Source organism: Otolemur garnettii, unplaced genomic scaffold (assembly GCF_000181295.1).
Source record: "Otolemur garnettii isolate 467f Iridium unplaced genomic scaffold, OtoGar3 scaffold00114, whole genome shotgun sequence".
NCBI lineage: Eukaryota > Metazoa > Chordata > Mammalia > Primates > Galagidae > Otolemur > Otolemur garnettii.
The window spans coordinates 1,311,539-1,317,538 of record NW_003852509.1 but is presented as its reverse complement, the minus strand read 5'-3'; positions in this window follow the sequence as shown (position 1 = coordinate 1,317,538).

The following is a 6,000-nucleotide window of genomic DNA, read 5'->3' as shown; positions in this document are numbered from 1 at the left end:
GATAGATTAGAAAGAAGAAAAGCCAAGAAAACATGAAAAAGTAAAAAATATGGTTAAAATTACATCTTTAAAAATTTTAGACAATAAAATAACACATGTGATTTAAAAATGATCACAATAATTCATTCTTTTTAAAATGGAAAAATCTCAATAAAATAGCCATACTTGTAGCACATCTCAATATTCTTAGTGCTAAGATTCATATTTTCTCACTAAAGAACTTTTTGAGAAGTTCTGCTGTTTAATGTAATTGCTATGTGTATTTAATTGGTAGTGCTTTATGTTGCCCTCCGCAATTACTGTTGGAATGATAGTGTTCCTAAAATTGATGATGTCTTTAATTGGAAGGTTGGGAAATCTGCCCCCTTGGGGTTACATATGACTTTCTAGATCCTTGAATGTGGCCTTTTGATTGAATCCAAATTTTACAGAACAAATCCTTTTATTAAAAGTGATGCAGCTGAGAAAGATGAAGTGTTCCTCCCTCCTTTGGTGCTTAAAAAAGAATAATCTTCAAATTACAAGGTCCCCCAGTCAGACTGTCCTTGGTCAAAAGTAGCTCTGACACAGCACCATGAGCTTGCATTTCTCATCTGAGAGCTGGTTCATTATGTCACTAAGCTATTATTTTCCTATCTTCTTTCTGTATCTGTTTCTACCTATTTTATAAAAGATAGTTTAAATTTGAGCATTTCAAAATGGATTTGGCACGATGTAACAGCATTAAAATAATGTGTCTAAAAAAAAAAAGAAAATGCGGTTCAATTTTACACATTACTGAAGATAAAATGTTTTGCCCAATGTGTACTCCACAATTCCTTATAATAGTCAGACCCAAGTAAAAGAAATATGAAAGTTCTTCCTAGTCATCCTGATAAACTTTCAATATGTAGTCTACCCTATTTATCAATTTTGCAAAAGAAAAGACACCACACAAGGTAAATATATGATTTGAAGGGATAAGAAAATAGAATTTTCTATTCTGGAAATTCTATAATTTTACATAATTATCTTAAACAGTTCTTCATTTGGAAAAGAACCTTAGGAACTTAAATTGTCACAGCATCATTGGAATTCCATAAAATTGTTTGGCAAACACTGGTTTGGAGAAGGGACGGCTTCCTTGTGATTCCTTAGAGCTCAAGTGGGTCTGAGCCATGAGACATTGCAACTCTCAGCTACCTCACTTCCTTACAGCTCAAGTGGGTCTGAGCCACGAGACATTGCAACTCTCAGCTACCTCACTTCCTTACAGTTCAAGTGGGTCTGAGCCACGAGACATTGCAACTCTCAGCTACCTCACTTCCTTACAGTTCAAGTGGGTCTAAGCCACGAGACATTGCAACTCTCAGCTACCTCACAACTGGTGGTAGCTGCTTCCATCCTTCCAGGGCCCTGTAGGTGAATTCTGACATAACCCAGCCAGGCTGGTAGAAATGAAGAGTTTTGTTTTAACTCAGTAGCATCAACTTCCTTTATATTGGAATATGACAAAAGAGTGTGCAATAGGCAGATAAAAAAAAGTGAAAGAAAAAACAGAGCAGAAAATGGTTACTGATATGTGGGTTCAAGTGTCCACACACACACAATATATATATAAAGAGGGTGCCAGTTAGCTCTTTCCCCCTTCCAGAAGCTCTGGTGCTTTTCACTTCTTCTGTACTCCTTTCTGTCTAATAAAAATCCAATCTTACCACTGAAAATAATAATAATAAGAAAATAGTGGGTGCCAAAAAATGTATCACATTTTTAGAAAGGAAAAAACTATTAAAATCGTAATACTCAATGCACACCACTCACAAAAGATGGATTCAAAGGATGTTAAGCACCACTTGTAATTGCAGAAGTCAAATGTGACATGAATATTACAAATTTAATACTTTTTTCCTTTTTAAAAGTGCATATACATTTTTTACACCCTCTCTGCACACATGCGTGTGTGTGTGAAGTCCACAAAAGTGTGCACGAGACACATTCTCACACACAGGCAACAGAGAGAAACCCTCGCTAGAATAAAGGCAATAATGAAATGAGAGAAGGAGAGAATTCTCTTAGCAATCTGCTATAAGAGGATTAAATGGATTAAAGATTGTGACCTTTGCCTGAGGAGCAGATACTCAAATTTCAGGTGGGATAGAAGCACTCCAGTCCATCCACCAACTCGGCTGGTGCAGAGTCTGGCCTGAGTTCATTATGAATAATTCATATCTCATCTGTCTTTTGCAGAGGTGTTAAATTGCCCTTTTGGCATGTCTGTGGTTTCTGAGGAATGTGTTCACACCTCATTATCACTTGGTGATGGACTCCTCAGAGAGTATGTAATTGTCTTGGAACCAAGGTCTTTGTCAGGATGGTAATGCACGATTTCAGGACAATATGACTTCCCTTTGTGACCACAAAGGTAAAAAAAAATTGCAGCGAAAGATGGGGTAATGATTATTTTTTCCATTTAACTTTCAGAGCAATTTCACTTCTCTCTAATATTTGTTTCAATTAGAATTCACTTACTCCACCTCCCAGTATCTTCAAAACTAAACTTTTTGAAAAAAAAAAAATATAAGAAAAACTATAATTAGTTTCTAGAATGTGGTCAGAAAGTACTATCTTTCCCAAATGTCCCACTAACATTCATTTATGAAACAATTATTTGAGCCCTTTACTCCTTTCAGTAATTTCCACATATAATTTATTTTATTATAATGAAATTCTAGTAACCTGAAAAGGTAGAAATTCTTCCTCCCTTTACGGACTAAACATCCATTTTCTGAAGATGAAGTAGTTAGTGAAGAGTGGTTGAGGCTTCTCTTCACAATGATCTCTAAAACAAATGGGGCTGCTTCTGAGGGTCTTCTAGTCCCCACATCAGCGTGCTTCCTTCAGGGAAGTGCCATGTTCTCTTGAGAAATCTCAATAGCAAAATGTTTCGACCATTAAAGACGCTTGCCTATAAGCAAGTTTGGGGAGAGAAATCAAGAGGAATTTGTGGGAGCATGTTCAGCTGGGTATATGATTTTCTCAAGCAAGAACTGCCCACATGAATGGGCTCAGTGTGTGTGTGTGTGTGTGTGCGCGTGTGTATGTGTGTGTGCGAGTGTGTATGTGTGTGTGTAGGATGAATTTAGTAGGATGAAGGGGGAAGCCAGGAGCAGATGAGATGAAGGTGAGCTAGCTAGAAAGAGATGGCACTACTCCAAATCACATACAATACAAATTTGTCTAAGGGGTATTGTGGGAGAAAAAGGGAAAGAGAATGGCATTGAGAATTATTTGGAAATTTCACGTCAGTAAGTTTTCTGATGTAGCACACAGAGGGGATTTAGGAAGAGAAGGTACAGTACCTCAACACTGCAGCTCAGAGGATGGCGTGTCTACTTACTAAGAAAAAATACTAGGAAAGAACAGATAGGTGGTTAACATTGGTCATTTTGTGTTTGAACGTAAAGAGTTTGAATTAGGTGCATGGCTGCAGAGCTCAGAGTGATTTGGAACTAGTGATACAAATGTGAGCCATCAGAATAGAAGCAGAAATGAAGCTATTCCCAACACAAGGAGCTCACCTCCTGTGGGTCCCGGGAAACCAGGGACAGCATTGGAGAGCCAGCAACCAAAGTCAAACCCAACAACATGTGCAAAAGTGTCACCTGCTCCATCTTACCACTGATTTATTTACTGGAATAAAGAAAAAAGGACTGCGCATCTCCTATGTGCAAAGCTGATGTCCAAGTGCCAGATGCATGAAGAAGGGGTGACTTCACCCCTTTCCTAAGGCAGTTTTATAATCCACTAGAGTATGTCATTCATGTATTTCAGTAATGGTTTTAGTCATTCTTAGTGCAAAATATTGATAATTGGCTATTACACACTAGAAATTAATATCAGAAATGAAGGATGAGTAGTTATATCAAAGACAATGACAAATTCTGACACTCTAGGTACTAAAAGTCTAGTGGTTTAAAGACATGTTAAAACTAATAATAATGACAACACATTTGTCTCATCAAAGGTACCTCCTGGGAGCTGCTGAGAAAAAAAAAAAGTTCATTTATCTGTTGGAGAGATGGAGGTATGTTTCCTAAAGGGAGCACTATTCAAATCTTATCTCTAGGCAAATAAAAAGGTAAAAGCTAAGTGGTTTTTAGCACTGAGACTGTACTAGTATTTATGCAATGCTTATTTAAATTATAAAATTTCAATTACAATAAACAGATTGGGAATAGCTGATCCCTGGAATGCACTGGATGGACAGGAGGGTGGACAGGTGCTGCAGGCACAAGTCAAAGGCTTATGGAGGAAGGGTGAGTTTGTTAATTGTTAATAAAGCTACTGCTCTAAGCTTAGTTAGAAGGCCATGAGGATTCATAAAGTGTTTTTTAACACAAAGACTTGTTGCCCCTTGTCTCCTCTATCTTGCTTTCCACAGATAAATATGGTAGCAGCATAAAAGCTTCATTTCTAAGGGGTGTCCAGAAAAGGTAAAATAAAGACAGACTGGATCCTGAAGACCTGCAGAGCACAGCGCTGTTTGCTGGGGAGACCGGAACAATCTCTGACTCTTTCAATCTCTATTCACTCATTTTCACATCAGCCACTCTATTTGTTTATTTAGTTTATCTTTCAACCTCAGTGAGATTTTCATGTATTTCCATCCACTTTTCTCTGTATGTCAGCTTCTTCACTTCTGAGCTCCTTTTCTGTTAGGCCCTCGGATATGCACCAGAAGGAACAGGACAAGTCTGCGCCTTCCACAGCTGTCCAGGAGATTCTCAGATTTGAGACGATTGTGCTGTGGTTCAGTTCGATACAAGATAAAAAGATTAGTGACTATGTTTTTTCCTGAGATATAGGAAGGACATGACTTTATTTAGATGGTTCTATTTGTTATGTTGCAGGAAGACGAGGCCCAATGGAGAGAAAGAGCACCCAAACACCATGTTTATAAGTGGAAGGGCTTTAGTCACCAGCCAGGAGCTTACGGCATAGAAAAATTCCAAATGGCTGCACTCCCTCAACTGGCTTGGTCTTTCCCTTTTTATCAACAGTCAAAAATTTCCACCCCACAGCTACTCTTCTCATTGGCCAGTATGAATTAAGTGGGAGATGCTATTCCAGCCTCTACAAACTGCAGGATTTTTCAGAACTTGGAAATTTCCAAGTTCTAGGAAGTTAAGTTTACAAATTCCCAAGAGCTGAGTCACCATGGATAGGACCCCGCAGGGGTACCTTGTGGTTTCCTTGAGAAGACCTGTTCTCCGGGACCTCACCCTTCTTGGGTATCCTTTCTCAACTAAAAAGCCGTGATAAGCTCATGGACAAAGCAGAAAATAATAGTTTCAAAAGAGAAAGTAGAAATTTCTTGGCATATGAACAATTAAATGGCATTTTATAATATATTATACTTTACATTTTAAACTCCTACACTCATGAGAATGGGTGAGGTACTTAGTGAATAGGTGCCTATTATTCCACATAAAGAAGCAAATATCTTGAAAAGTCTTTTTCTTAAAGAGAAATAAAAGTTAATGGCAGATGCCAGGCCTGGATGCACACGGCTGCCTTCCCAGAACTTTGGGAGGCCAAGGCAGGAGGATTGCTTGAGCCAGAATCCAAGGCAGGCCTGAGCAACATAGCAAGACCCTGTCTTTACAAAAATTACCCAGGTGGGATGGTGCACACCTGCAGTCTCAACTAATTGGGAGACTGAGACAGGAAAATCACTTGAGTCCAGGAGTTTGAGGTTGCTGTGAGCTGTGACAACCCCACTGTTCTCCAGCTGGGGCAACAAAGCAGAAGTCAAGAAACTCGAAGTTCTATTTTCTTCACAGTCTCTGCTAGATTCACAATAGTTATTATGCAGCTTAGAAGTTGTAGTGCCACATAGGAATAGGACTCACCATTTTTAATTTATAAAAAGGAGCTGTGGTTACTATTGGATACATACCTTGGAATCATAAAACTTTAGTGTTAGAAAAGATTTTAATGTTAGCATAACCCAATTTCCAT